General features: G+C 44.4%; 1 protein-coding gene across 8 annotated transcripts in view; it reads right to left on the reverse strand.

The window, feature by feature from the left end:
* The window catches only part of RNF216 (ring finger protein 216), a 162,196-nt gene that overhangs the window by 30,880 nt on the left and 115,790 nt on the right, over positions 1–15,526 (reverse strand). The gene's annotated exons all lie outside the window — the stretch shown is intronic.

Raw genomic sequence — 15,526 nt, forward strand, 5'->3', positions numbered from 1 at the left:
GTTATCAACCTCCATAGCTTAACACTGTTTATAAGCATAATTTTTAAAAAGATTTATTTGAGGGATCCCTGGGTGGCGCAGCGGTTTGGCACCTGCCTTTGGCCCAGGGCGCGATCCTGGAGACCCGGGATCGAGTCCCACGTCGGGCTCCCAGTGTATGGAGCCTGCTTCTCCCTCTGCCTCTGCCTCTGTCTCTGCCTCTCTCTCTCTCTCTCTGTATGACTATCATAAATAAATAAAAAAAATTAAAAAAAAAAAAAAGATTTATTTGAGAGAGGGAGAGAGAGACAGAGTGTGTGAGCAGGAGGAGCAGAGGGAAAGGGAGAGAGAAACTCAGGCAGACTTCCTGTTGAGCCCAATATGGGGCTTGATCTCATGACCCTGAGATCACAACCTGAGCTGAAAATCTAGAGCCAGAGCCTTAACCATCTGTGTCAGCCAGGTGCCCCTATAAACACGAATTAAAAAAAAATTACTACTTTTTATCCTAAGAACTTTCCTTGGGATGCCTGGGTGGCTCAGCGGTTGAGCATCTGTTTCTGACTCAGAGCAGGATCCCGGAGTCCTGTGATTGAGTCCCACATTGGGCTTCCTGCATGGAGCCTGCTTCTCCCTCTGCCTCTCTATCTGTGTCCCTCATGAAGAAATAAATAAAATCTTTTTTTAAAATTTATTTATTTTTTATTTATGATAGTCACAGAGAGAGAGAGAGAGAGAGAGAGAGAGAGGCAGAGACATAGGCAAAGATTTTTTTAAAATCTTAAAAAAAAAGAAAAAAAAACCTTCCTTGTTTACAAAATATTCACATGTATTAGAAACTCCATCTATAACAATTTACTTAAAAGATTTTACTTATTGATTTGACAGAAAGAGAAAGAGCACAAGCAGGGAGATTGGCAGGTAGAGAGAGAGGAAGAAGAAGCAGGCTCCCCGCTCAGCATGAAGCTTGATTCCAGGACCGGGAATCATGACCTGAGCCAAGGCAAAGGTAAACGCTTAACTGACTGAGCCACCCAGGCATCCCTATAACAAGAATTTAAAGAAACATTAACCCAATTAAATTTCCATAACTGGAAATAACTACCTTAATAAGTACAATGAAGGATAAGATGGTGTTGTCAGCTTTAACTGGGAACCCAATCTATTCTGGGGAGGGAGATGGTGAAGGTTTGAGGAAATGGAGTCTAAGTTTTTTTTTTAAAGATTTTATTTATTTATTCATGAGAGATGCAGAGAGAGAGAGAGAGAGAGAGAGAGAGAGAGAGAGACAGAGAGAGAAAGAGGCAGAGACACAGGCAGAGGGAGAAACAGGCTCCATGCAGGGAGCCTAACACGGGACTTGATCTTAGGTCTCCAGGATCACACCCTGGGCTGAAGGCAGTGCTAAACTGCTAAGCCACCAGGGCTGCCCAAGTCTGAGTTCTGAAAGATGAGTCAAAGATAGTGAAAGGAGAATCACATTCCAGACAGAGGAAAAGAAAGAGAATACTCTGGCAGATGAAGCTGAGCAAGTGTAGTTCCTGTGGCTGAACTGCAGAGAGTGAAGCCTGCAGGGACCAGTCCATCTGATTGCAATCATCAGTCTAGCCCTTGGTATTAAGCATGTCAGGAAGGCCTCAAGAGGAAGTACCATGATCCGATGTGTGGCTTAAAAGATCACAGTGTATGAGGGGCGCCTGGGTAGCACAGAATGGTATGCACAGTGTAGACGCTATCAATTCTACAAAACAAAGGTGTTGGTGGGGAGAATACAGTGATCTATAAAGTCAATCTGAATGGTTACCTAAAAAATTGGTAGGGCTGATTCTCCCAAGTGGGTGGAAGGCAGGGGTGAGACTTCTTCTTCTTTTTTTTTTTTTTTAAAGATTTTATTTATTTATTCGTGAGAGAGAGAGAAAGAAGCAGAGACACAGGCAGAGGGAGAAGCAGGCTCCATGCAGGGAGTCTGACGTGGGACTCGATCCTGGGACTCCAGGATCATGCCCTGGGCTGAAGGCAGGCACTAAACCCAGGGATCCCCAGGGGTGAGACTTCTTACTTCAGGCTTTTTTCATCTTTTGAATCTTATACTATATAAATGTACTACCTAACTAAAAAATAAATAAATAACATTGGAAAAGAGAGAGAAATGAAGCAGACTATTTGGGGAGCTGAGAACCTGAACAACCCTTTGGGTAAACAGGCTTCAATCAGTGGAATGGGATGGGTGGGGATAGAGATGAGCCGATCAGAAATTTGATATTACACACCACTGCTTCCAAGGGATGTGATGTTCTTTGGTCTCCTACCTACACTCCCCATCAGTGAACAGAGGCTAAATCAATAGTGACTTAATTATTACATACCAAAATGTAAAGCAGCCCCAAACCTGTTTTGAAAAGACCTTGTGCCTGACTATTCTGGGAAATTGGAGGATAAACAACAGCTGGAATAGATGAGCTGGATCTGGATCTTAAGCTTTTAAACAATACTAATCTAGCCACCCACCAGGAGTAACAGCTTGACAACAATGCATGGCATTTAGTGTTTTTTTTTTTTTTTTAAGCATTCCTGGTGATGCATTTATTAATTCATGGGACGTTCTTCATAAGGAAGAATCCATTTTCTAAGTGAGACATGGTCTACTGACAGCAAGATGGCCTGGTCAAATGGAGTCAGTTGTGAGCAAGCGCTTATACAATGACACCACTCACTTCCAAAATCACAGCAGTTCTCCAAGTCCCGGGGTGGATTTTCAGCCACAGTGCTTCTCAGTGAAGGGCTCAGGGGTCCCAGAGAATAAAACGGAAATGTCTTTTGAAGAGACTAACTAGCTAGACATTGAAACCCACAATTAAAATAAGGCAGGAGAATAGAAATCTGGGTAAATTTAACATGTGGAGCTTTCTGTGTTGTTTCTTTAAAATGTACCCCTTCTCTCGTAAACTGTGTATTTCACTCAACTGTAATTCTCTCAAGTGCAGCTAGGCTTTGTTCCTAGACTCAACAAATGCTTAAACAACATTACACAGAAGAAACGTTCTTAGACATTTTTAACACAAGGATAATTATATTCTTCAAGATGAGGTTAATGAGAAGATTCTAAGGTAGAGTACACTCTGGAAGGTAGAGTACACTCTGACGTGCAAACTTCAAAACACGCAGACAAGCATATCCCGGCTATCAGATCTGACTGGCACCCGGATGCAGTCATCAAGGGCTGCTGTGGGTCTGGGTTCTTCATGGTATCACATAGGGTGTTTTGGTTAAGTTTTATGCTGCCCCTTTAGTCTTCCAGATGCAGCAAGGTGTTTGGACTATTCACTGAGGTCTCAGCTTTGCAATATAAAGAAAACACTCCATAGCCTCCCTTCACACACTTGTGGCTGCTTAAATACTATTTTATGGGTAAGGCAGAAGATTAAGCTTGGTTTCAGATGACCCTGTCAGGGAGCTGTTGAGTTCTTCATTTAAACAGCTTCCTCAAAGACCACCAAACACTGCCCTAGTCATCACCTCGTCTACACACAGCTGGGCTTACTGCTGCTGGCAAAACACTCAAGAGAAGATGAAACCAAGAGTCCAAGTCACCAGACTTTGTCCTCCCTGCTCGCCACCCCTCCAGGCCTATTCTGAAGTTATTTGGTTCTCCCTGCACCCTGCATCTTACTTGATGGACTTCAAGTCTTTTTTTTTTTTTAATTTTTTAAAAAATATTTTATTTATTTATTCATAGAGACACAGAATGAGAGAGAGGCAGAGACACAGGCAGAGGGAGAAGCAGGCTCCATGCAGGGAGCCCGATATGGGACTCGATCCTGGGTCTCCAGGATCATACCTCAGGCTGCAGGCGGCGCTAAACCGCTGCGCCATGGGGGCTGCCCGATGGACTTCTAGTCTTGTCTAGGAGTGGAACATAGTAGAAACTGCCTACTTGTTTTGAAATGGTTCCTCCAGCAAAACTTCTAGATCCATGGTCCAGGGTAGAGAAGTTGCTGATCTAGATATGGGGCATGAGGCTGCAGCTGATTCAAACAGAATCTCTGAAACTCAAGCTCTCTGCTTTGCCATCTCAGGCACTCCAAAAATGGGTGGGGCTATAAACCTCAAACCCCTTAAAGCAAAAGATGAGGCCCAGGTACCTGACTATTCACAAATGCTGAGCTAACTCCAGGAGTCACAGGGCCATGTGCATTCAGACCACATATGTCTCTCAGTTGTCAAGGTATTCAGTTCTTCCTCACCTCCAGGTCCAAATGACACATGGACACCAACTAAGAGCAAGAGACCAAGTTTAAGACAGGAACAAAGACCACAAGACTGACGCTGGAACCCTTGGGAACCAATAAAACTGGGCAAACTCAAAGGTTAGTAGAATTGGGGCCTTTCCTTCCTTTAAGGAAATCCAAGAACTTCTATTTTTCCCAGGGCAAGGATGCACACAGTCTCTTGAGGAAGTCAGAGAAGTGAGCAACCCACATGGAGCAGCACAGTGGAGTTAAGTATAATAGTGCACACACAAGGAAGATAGCAGAGAGGGGGAGAAGCTAAGTAAGACAAAGGTTCTTTGAGGAGTTGGCAGCTTCCTGGGACTGAATAAAAGTATCACAAATGATGAGAACACTCAGGACACCAAGACAGTACTCCTCCCATCAGAATTCACATCTCTTTGGAAAGTGCCTTCCCCAGCTACAACAGCCATCAGAGCCAAGTATCTAAAATGCAGAACCAGGTCCCCAAACATTTCAACAATAAAATACACTTAATATGTTAACATTTTAATGAGTACAAAAGGATTTAACATACATCATTAAATAATTTTAAAGTATGATTTTATCCCACCCTCTGAAGTTTTCTCTATCTAAGCATGTTTTGCAACATGTTACAACAGTGGTACATACATATACTTAATAAATAAATAAACATAAACTGGGGGGTGTTCTCTATACAATTCTTCTGATGCAGTGAGCAATCACAATGTAGTGCACCTACTGCTGTAGATACTGGAAAGTCACAGAAGGCATCTAGAAAGGGCAGCAATCTGTCCAAGGGTTATTGTCTTTCTTTTATCCAAAAGATTTTATTTATTCATATGAAAGAGAGAGAGAGAGAGAGAAAAGGGAGAGGGAGATATAGGCTCTCTGCTGAGCAGGGATCTCCCCCTCCCTGACACCACAGTGTGGGTCCCCAGACCCTGGAACCATGAGGCAAACTAAAGGCAGATGCTAAACAGAAGACCAAGCCATCCAGTCACACCTGGGGGCTTGTGTTTCCCTTTGATGAATCGAAGAAGCTAGACCAGAGGTGGGAAGATGGTTGAGCAGCAATTGGAAGAGTCTACAGAAAAGATGAGGGTGCGAAAAGCCTGCAGTGATTCTGGGGTTCTGACTTAGGACACTGCTGGGCTGGTGGAACCATGAACTTGGATCAAGTGATGCAGGAGGAGCATATCTGAGTGAGGGTGGGAGGCAGAGATGAGAATATAATAATTCTAGAGCAGCTGATTCTTTTATTTTTTTGGAGAGCAAGAGCAAGAGATAGAGCACGCATGGGGGTGGTGGGGAGAGGGAGACAAAGAATCCCAAGGAGGTTCCATATTCAGCACAGAACACGATTATGGGGCTCGATCTCATGACCCTGAGATTACGACTGGAGCCAAAACCAAGAGTCAGATGCCCAAATGACTGAGACACCCAGCCCCCCACCTACCTTCTTGAAGCCTGTTTTAGTGAAGAGGAGACATATGAAACAAACAGGACACACAGCTACAACAGCAACGGAAACATTTCAGAGGAATAGCACTAGGTGCTTTAAGGGCAAAATAGCAGTTACATTAACTTGAGGATCAAGAAAGCCTTTTTGAGGATGTGACACTGAAGCCGAGCCCTGAGGCTGTGCAAAGTTAGCCAGGTATAGGGAGAGGATATTCCAGGCAAAGGGAAGGGTGTGTGTGAAGGCTTGGAAATGCAGAAGACCTGTCTCATTGGAGGAATAAATGAAGATGGTCTGGCTGGAGTTCAAGGGGCAAAGAGCTTGGAATGGCCAGTGAATCCTGCTTCCTGCTGCTTTAAGGCTGGTGGGAAGAGTCTGGAAAGCTGGGGTCTGCAAGGGAAATGCAATGATTTGATTTACATTTTCAAAAGATCATGCTGGTTGCACAGGCTGGGAATGGCTCCTGATGGCAGACACAAGGTTGTAGGACCTTACAGCAAGCTCCTCACTAAAACTAGGGCTAATAAATTTTTTTTAAAAAAGATTTTATTTATTTATTTATGACAGATGGGGGTGGGGGGGTGGGGCAGAGACACAGGCAAAGGGAGAGGCAGGCTACATGCAGGGAGCCTGATGTGGGATTCAGTCCCCGGTCTCCAGGATCATACCCCAGGGCTGAAGGCGGCGCCAAACCGCTGGGGCATCAGGGCTGCCCTAAGTAAATAAATTCTAGGGGTACAAGCCCCAGAGTCTGGATTTGATACTTGGCCAGACTTCCTTCATAACCCTCCACAAAAAAGGCTATGACTGGGGAAATGGCAACAGGCCTATCTTTTCTTTTTAGGAATAAAAGAACTACTTTTCCAATATGGCTTCCAGAAGGAACTTTTAAATTAAATTAATTAATTAATTTTTAAAAAGATTTTATTTATTTATTCATGAGAGAGAGAGAGAGAGAGAGAGAGAGAGAGGGGTGCAGAGACACAGGCAGAGGGCGAAGCAGATTCCATGCAGGGAGCCTAATGTGGGACTCGATCCCGGGACTCCAGGATCATGCCCTGGGCCAAAGGTAGGCGCTAAACTGCTGAGCCACCCAGGGATCCCCTAAATTAAATTTATTTTTAAAGATTTTATTTATTCATTCATGAGAAACACAGAGAGAGAGAGAGGCAGAGGGAGAAGCAGGCTCCCTACAGGGAACCCAATGTGGGACCCGATCCCGGACCCCAGAGAAAGGCAGACTCAACTGCTGAGTCACCCAGGCGTTCTGGGACTTTATTTTAAAAAACAGAAGATGGGATCCCTGGGTAGCGCAGCGGTTTGGCGCCTGCCTTTGGCCCAGGGCACGATCCTGGAGACCCGGGATCGAATCCCACGTCGGGCTCCTGGTGCATGGAGCCTGCTTCTCCTTCTGCCTGTGTGTCTGCGCCTCTCTCTCTGTGACTATCATAAATAAATAAAAATTAAAAAAAAATTTAAAAAAATAAATAAAAAACAGAAGAAAGAGGGGCCCCTGGATGGCTCAGTCAGTTAAGAGACTGCCTCTGGCTCAGGTCATGATCTCAGGGTCTCAGGGGATCGAGTTCTGCATTGGGCTCTCTGCTAACTGGGGAGTCTGCTTCTCCTGCCCCTACCCCTGCTCGTTCTCTCTTGCTCTGACTCTCATTCTCAAATAAATAAATTCTTAAAAAAAAAAGAAAAAAGAAAAAAAAAAGAGCCAAACTGAAAATCTATTATGTTTTTTAAAAAAAGACTTTAAGAGTGAGAGAGAGCAGCACATGAGACCATACATGTGCACAGAGGGAGAGGGAGAGTAGGAGGGAGAAGAAGCAGGCAGCCCAACGCAGGGCTTGATCCTAGGACCCTGAGATCATGACCTGAGCTGAAGGCAGATGCTTAACTGAGCCACCCCAGTGCCCAGTTTTGGCTCTGTACATAGGTTTCCCACTGAAATGTCTATAGAGAAGGGAGCATAATTTAAAAAAATATTTTATTTTTTTCCCTCAAGTTTTTATTTAAATCCAACCACTGATGCCTGGGTGGTTCAGTGGTTGAGCATCTGCCTTCGGCTCAAGTCATGGTCCCAGGGTCCGGGGATCAAGTCCTGCATCGGGCTCCCCACAGAAAGACTGCTTCTCCCTCTGCCTGTGTCTCTGTCTCTCTTCCTCTCTCTGATGAATAAATAAATAAAATCTTAAAAAAAAAAAAAAATCCAAGTTAGTTAAATGTATAGTGTACTATTGGTTTCAGGAGCAGAATTTAGTGATTCATCACATATACAATACCCAGAGCTCATCATAACAAGTGCCCCTTCTTTTTTTTTTTTTAAGATTTTATTTATTTATTTATTTATTTATTTATTTATTTATTTATTTATTTATTTATTTATTTATTTATGAGAGAGAGAGAGAGAGAGAGAGAGAGAGAGACAGAGAGGCAGAGACACAAGCAGAGGGAGAAGCAGGCTCCATGCAGGCAGCCCGACATGGGACTCAATCCTGGGTCTCCAGGATCATGTCCGGGGCTGCCCACAAGTGCCCCTTCTTAAAGGCTATTTATCACCTACTTGATCCCCCATCCAATATATTTTTTTAAGATTTATTTATTCATGAGAGAGAGAGAGAGAGAGAGAGAGAGAGAGGGAGAGAGACAGAGAGGCAGAGACACAGGCAGAGGAAGAAGCAGGCCTCCATGCAGGGAACCTGATGTGGGCCTCGATCCTGGGTCTCCAGGATCACGCCCTGGGCTGAAGGCAGCACTAAACTGCTGAGCCACCCAGGCTGCCCTCCCCCCTCCAAATTTTATCTTAAGTCATCTATACACCCAACCTGGGGCTCAAACCCACAACCCTGATATCAAGAGTCACATGCTCCACTGACTGAGCCAGTCAGGGCTCATTTATCTTATTTTATTTATTTTATTTTTATTTTTAATTTTTTAAATTTATCTTTTTAGATTTAATTATTTGAGAGCGAGTGTGCACAAGGTGGGGAGGGGTAGAGGGAGAGAGAAAGAGAAAATTCCAAGCAGAGTCTGTGCTGAGAACAGAGCCCAACAGGGGGCTCGATCTCATGACCTTGTGATCATGACCTGAACTGAAACTAAGAGTCAAGATGCTTAACTGACCTTGCCACTCAGGTGCCTCAGGAAGGGAACATTTTTTTAAAAAAGATTATTTATTTATTCATGAGAGACACAGAGAAGCAGAGACATAGGCAGAGGGAGAAGCAGGCTCCCTGTGAGGAGCCCGATGTGGGACTTGATCCCAGAACACTGGGATCATGTCCTGAGCCAAAGGCAGATGCTCAACCACTGAGCCACCAGTGTCCTGGAAGGGAGCATCTTTAGCATGTATCCCAAACTCACAAATCCCTCCAGCTACCCCACAGTACTGGCTTAAGGTTCTGAACCTACAGATCTTCCAGTATGCGATGCTTTGCGCATGTGTGCGCGCGCGCACACACACACACACACACACACACACACACACCTCATTCAATCTTCACAGCAACTCTACAAGGAAGTACTGGACCATTATCCCCATTCTTTTTTTCTTTTTTTGGGGGGGGGCAGAGGGAGAGGAGAGAATCTCGAACAGGCTCCACACCCAGCATAGAGCCCAACATGGGGCTCAATCTCAGGACCCTGAGATCACAACCTGAGCTGACAGGTGACTTCAGCTGCTGACTGAGTCACCCAGGTGCCTCTCCATTCTTTTTTTTTTTCCTCCTTTATTATTATTATTTTTTAAATTAACCTTTTGTGGGGTTTCCTTTTTTTTTTTTTAAAGACTTTATTTATTCATGACAGAGAGAGAGAGAAAGACAGAAACACAGAGGGAGAAGCAGTCTCCACACAAGGAACCCCATGCGGAACTCTATCCCAGGGCTCCGGGATCATGCCCTGAGCTGAAGGCAGATGCTAAACTGCTGAGCCACCCAGGTGTCCCCTTTTGCCTCCTTTAAAGTAAACAAGAAAAAAGCGGCCCAGAGAGGCAAATTAACTTGTTTAAGGCCACAAAGCTATGGACTCAAATCTGTTTGATTCCAAATCCACTTGCTCTTTCTACTGTGTTCTCACTGCTTGGCAGCATGGTGTTTGCTGGCAAGAACAGATCATTGTTTACTGGAAAACCCAAGGGCACGAGGGTATGAGACAAGCCCTGAAGTTATAATGGGTATCTTGTATGAGAGCAGATGATAAGGGCAACAAGGCCGCAGAGAGCCACACAACAGGGTTTGGAGAACACGGATGACCAGCTGCAGCTGTGCAGGATGCCTGCTTCCCTGTGCTTCCTGGAGAGCTGGGAATGACCCAGTAAGAGGCAGGATGGGCTAGGATTAAACCTGAGGATACCATTTCTTAATGATAATGTAGGAACCTGCTAATCATAGCAATCTCAGACTGGACACATGCGAGGAAGTAGCTTTTCCTGATACCTTTGGCCAGCTACATGTCTGGTAGGGCACCGGAGGAAGTGTATTTTTAGATTCCCATTAGATATGCAAATAAGCTCAATGTAAGTTTTCTACACCAGAACCAACTATCACTTACTTGGTCCTTCTGTCAACCAGCCCCTATGCCTTCATTTGTAAATACTTGCTACTCACTTCCCCAAAGGTGGCCAGGACAATGTTGTACAAACACCTGCTGATGACAGTGCCTGAGACCAGCATACCATCATCACTGCTCTAGGTGATGTTTTGTTCCCAGGGAGACTGGTAAGGGAGAAAAGTTCTGCACTGAAAGGAATGTTAGAACATTCTTCTCCTTCCTTCCCTTGCCCTCTTCAACAAACACCTCCTGAGAGAACCTGCCACTTTGACCAGGCTCTATTCTCAGCCAAGAATCAGTGAAAAAATGAATCTATATTCCGATAGACAAATAGATAAACATCCACTCTGTAGGAAGACCACGAACACTCTGGGCACGAGTGTGGGTGGGGGGGCTGCCAATGCCACTGGTGTGGACAGCCTTGTGCCCAGTGACGTTCCAATATGAACCTGAAAGGGATTTGGCAGAGTGGAAGCATGGGGGGTGGGGGTGGGGTGGAGTCACCTAGGAGAGGAGAAGAGCTCAGAGAAGCAGCCTTGGGGGCCTCATGGCTGATCCTGAGCTGGGATCCAGGGCCAGCATGGTTGGCCTCCAGTTAGCAACACCCGCCTGACACCCTTAACCTTGCAATGCTCAGCCTAGATGTCCTTTTTCTTTTGGCAACTCCTACCCATCAGTTCTCTTCAAATGCTACTGGCTCTGGGACACCCAAATGACCTGGGCAAGAGTTGGCACTCTTTCCCTGGACTCCTCGAGCACTTGGCTCCCACTAGCTTACAGCACTTTTGTCTTGTAATTATCTGATTACATCACATCTCCTAGGAGCCAAGCACTGCTTGCGGGCAAAGACTGTGCTCTGCTGATCACTACAGACAGACTTGGAATGGAGGGTTCAATTAATCTATTTTAAAAAGCACTACCCTCTAAGTGCCTATTCTGTGTCACATGAGGATGCAGTGGTGAATAAACCACCAAAATTCTGGATCACAAGGTGATTACGGCCTAGCACACTATGTCTCAGGTGTCTTTTGATTTCTAAGGCCATGCACCAGATCTGACCCACACAAGGAAGTGAATGTAAGAAAAACTTCAGAGATGAAGGCTGGCAACAGAAAGCACATTCCTCTTCATGCAGAGTTACAGATATACCTCCCACCCTTACTTCTGGGACTTCTGCATTTTATATATGAAAAAGGCATTTGAAATCTCTTAGTAAATGAGAAAATGACCTCCTTCCCCAAAGAACATTATTATCTCCTCATCAGGTCTTCATATTTATAATCATGCCAAGTACAATGATGATTTCATGAAAAATATCAAGTTCTATATAAGACTCAATTAAAAAAAAACCTTTCAAGTGAGATCATTATAGCTTGTGCCTTAAGGACATGGGTTATGTCTTTCTTATAGTGGTTCCTTTCTTTGCTCCCTTCTAATTCCCTTCCCCAATCCAATGTACAAAACTGTGAAGACCAGTTATTACCAAGAAGCTAATGGCCAAATGCCTGCAGATGGTGCTTGAGAAAGCACCACATCTCCCTTCAGTTATGATGTTCTTCGTTGGCTTTCATCTACAGCTTCAGTCTGTAGAAATGGATATCTCCTTGCATTGGAGGAGAGGTGCTTCACAAACAGCAGTGCCTACTAATTTGTGTCTGGGAGAACCTCTAGTTTAGAGAAAGTCAGGAAGGACTGAAAAACCTGCCAGCTGGCTTTCTCCCTCCCCTGCCCAGGGTCAAGAAGGTCAGTTAGCACCTGAGGTCAAAACACAGGTTCCTAGGGACCCCACCTAACAGAACAAGACAGTCCAGCTTGTCTGGGTCCATCTTTCTTAAAGGACAAACACAATGTGAACATTAATTCTTTTAATGATGTCCTATAATTATCTGACTATATCACATCTCCACAAGCAGCCATGCTCTTACAGGGATTTCTCTTTCCTTAAAAGTAAATCATCCCTCTGAGGCAGAAGAACCTTTTGATTTCTGAATGCAGAAATTCAAATCTGGGCATGGCCAGGTGACACCTGGGCAACAGTACTGAAGAAAAGGCTTCTCTGGGAAAGATTTCACATTGTTCTTATTTTTTGATGGTTATATATGCATACACTAAATTTTTAAAGCATGTATGCCCTCCCATTTCTAGATATGGAAACTGACTTTGAATAAAGAAATCTCTAAACCTTACTCCCACAGATTAGAAAGAAGGCAAGCATTTTTCTTTAGATTCACTAGCATTAGGTAGGTGACAAAGTAGAATGGATGGCTTCAAATTTAGTTTCTGTGCTAATGCTGCCCCCTAGAGATAGAAAGTAAAAAAGGCCCAGAGTCTTCTAGAGTCACCCTGCCTAGGAGAGGGCAATCAATGCTTGAAATATCGACTGGGAAAACCAGCTTCATGATTACGACAGCCGGATTTTTCACTCTACTATGTGACCAGGACTTCTAAGATAAAGTGGGATGTAAATGCTTCCTGGAATAAAGGTAAATTTAATTTTACCTTTACCAGCATAAAAAAAAAATACCAATTCCCTTACAGAGTCAAATACCAATGACTGTCTCTCTCAAATATCAATTTAACAGAATCACTGGGGTGACATCAATGTCAGGAGGTGGACATTTATATAGAAATTTGGAGACAGGGCAGCCCGGGTGGCACAGTGGTTTAGCGCTGCCTTTAGCCCAAGGCATGATCCTGGAGACCTGGGATTGAGTCCCGCGTCAGGCTTCCTGCATGGAGCCTGCTTCTCCCTCTGCCGGTGTCTCTGCCTTTCTGTGTCTCTCATGAACAAATAAATAAAAAGTCTTAAAAAACAAAAAAAATTTGGAGACAAATATGAAAGTTCCTACTAGGTACTATGGCTACTGCTCTAGGCACTGGGGAAGAAAATGAACAAATATAACTCCTGCCTTCATGGGAATTACTGGGGGTAACTTTGTTAAACAAGTGAAATACATGTAAGACAATTTTATGTGCTAAGGAGAAAACTACTGGAAGGAAGAATATTCTGGAGTGCTGAGGTGCAGAGAGCATTCATAATTATAAAGTGGGTGTTTGGGGACGACCTATCTGAAAAGGTGTATGTATGTATGTATGTATGTATTTATTTATTTATGATAGTCACAGAGAGAGAGAGAGAGAGAGAGGCAGAGACACAGGCAGAGGGAGAAGCAGGCTCCATGCACCGGGAGCCTGATGTGGGACTCGATCCCGGGTCTCCAGGATCGCGCCCTGGGCCAAAGGCAGGCGCCAAACCGCTGCGCCACCCAGGGATCCCTGAAAAGGTGTATTTAAATAAAGATTTTGAGGGGTACCTGGATGGCTCAGTTGGTTAAGTGTCTGCCTCCAGTTTGGGTCATGACCCCAGGGTCTTAGGATGGAGCCCCGCGCTGGGCTCCCTGCCTTTCTTTTCTCCCTCTCCATCTGTCTCTCCCCCAGCTCATGTGCTCTCTTGCTCTCTCTCAAATAAATAAAATCTTAAACACATCCCCCCATCCCAAATCAAAGATTTGAGGAAAGTGAGGAAGTGAGTCTTGTGATGTGCTTGGGGAAAGCATTCCAGGCTACTGGAACAGCAAGGAATGTGGAGGGAGCAGCAAGGAGTGAGGTGGTACGGCCAGTAAGAGAAGAGTGGGGTGTCTGGGGCCTGGGAGGTGGTGACAGGGACTGTGGCTTGTACCCAGAGTAAAGAGAGATTGAGTTGAAGAGGATTCTCTCCACAAAGGCCTGAGTAGGTGAGCCCCAAAGAACGCCTATGTGCTGACAGCACCCCTTTCATGGAAAGCTATCCTGCTCTGAGCCACATCATCCCAGGGCCCTGTTCTCCTGCCTTGAGTTTCTGCCTCTGAGAGGGCTGAAAGGGCAGGAGGGCAGGGGTCGTGACTAAGTCCAGTCCAAAGGGGCTTGCTCACAGTAGATGCTCAGCACAATAGTATGAATTTGTGGAACCAAAGTCACTTAAAGCTATGATGTTTATACTATGAATTGCAACACGCTGGTGGGTTATGAAATCATTTTAGTAGATTCTGACAAGTGTTTATTTGTTCATTTATTTTTCAAGCTACAACAGAAAAGAATATATTAGAGTGCATTCCACATGTCAGGTAACTTGTAAAACTACTATTTTGGTTGTATATACAAATATATTTACATACCTATTGGTTTTAAACGATATTCTTACAGTAAGTCACATTCAAAACACTTTGTTTTTTTTTTTTGTTTTTTGTTTTTTTTTTTCAAAACACTTTGAAAGTCATTAACTTAAGATTCATTGATTCATGAACCAAAAAGTTTATTTTTTTTAAAAAAAGATTTATTTATTTATTTTGAAAGAGTGTATATGTGTGCCCAGGGGTGGGGAGGGGGATGAGCAGGGGTAGACGGAAAGAGAATCTCAAGCAGACTCCCTGCTGGATCCCACAACCCCCAAATCATGACCTGAGCCGAAATCAAGAGCCAGATGCTCAACCGACTGAACAACCCGTGTCCTGAACCAAAAGTTTCTTTAAAGGATGAGAAGCTTTCTCAATAGGACTCCCATGAAGCACTGAGGAATTTAAAATGGCCCCATCTCTGGTTTACCCTGGAGCTAATGCTTTTATAGTAAGGAACAAGGCAGAATAACAGCTTTCATGAGGGCTCATAGCAAAGCAATATATATTAGGAAGTGGTGAATACATCATTTCAAACTATCAAAAATATGGGGCAGCCTGGGTGGCTCAGCGGTTTAGCACCGCCTTCAGCCCAGGGCGTGATCCTGGAGACCTGGGATCGAGTCTCACGTCGGGCTCCCTGCATGGAGCCTGCTTCTCCCTCTGCCTCTCTCTCTCTCTCTGTTTCTCATGAATAAATAAATTTAAAAAAAAAACTATCAAAAATAAACACTGCTAGGACCTGGACAGAAATAACCACAAGCACATCTCATCTTTGTTCACTGCAAGGGCTACTCCTGGGTTTCCTGGGGCTTCTGGGAATCTTGGCCCAGCAGGAGCAGCCAGCAAAACCAGTTCTTCCCTGCTTGGACTCCACAATCACCAAGCCCCAGAAGAGAGGCTCTGGATTTCAGGAAAAATCTTCAAGACTGTATCTTTATTTTCATGTTGTTAGGTAACTGGGCAGGTGGTCTTGAGGGGAGGTAGACAATAAAATTAAAGGCCCTCACACCCCAGATCTCAGAGTAGAAGTTACCCTTGCCCTCAGCATTAAGATGAGAAATGCCACATCTTTTCTGGGGCAGACAAATGGCAAGAGGGCTGAAGGAGCAACACAGTAAACGACACAG

This window comes from Canis lupus, chromosome 8 (genome assembly GCF_048164855.1).
Source record: "Canis lupus baileyi chromosome 8, mCanLup2.hap1, whole genome shotgun sequence".
Lineage (NCBI taxonomy): Eukaryota > Metazoa > Chordata > Mammalia > Carnivora > Canidae > Canis > Canis lupus.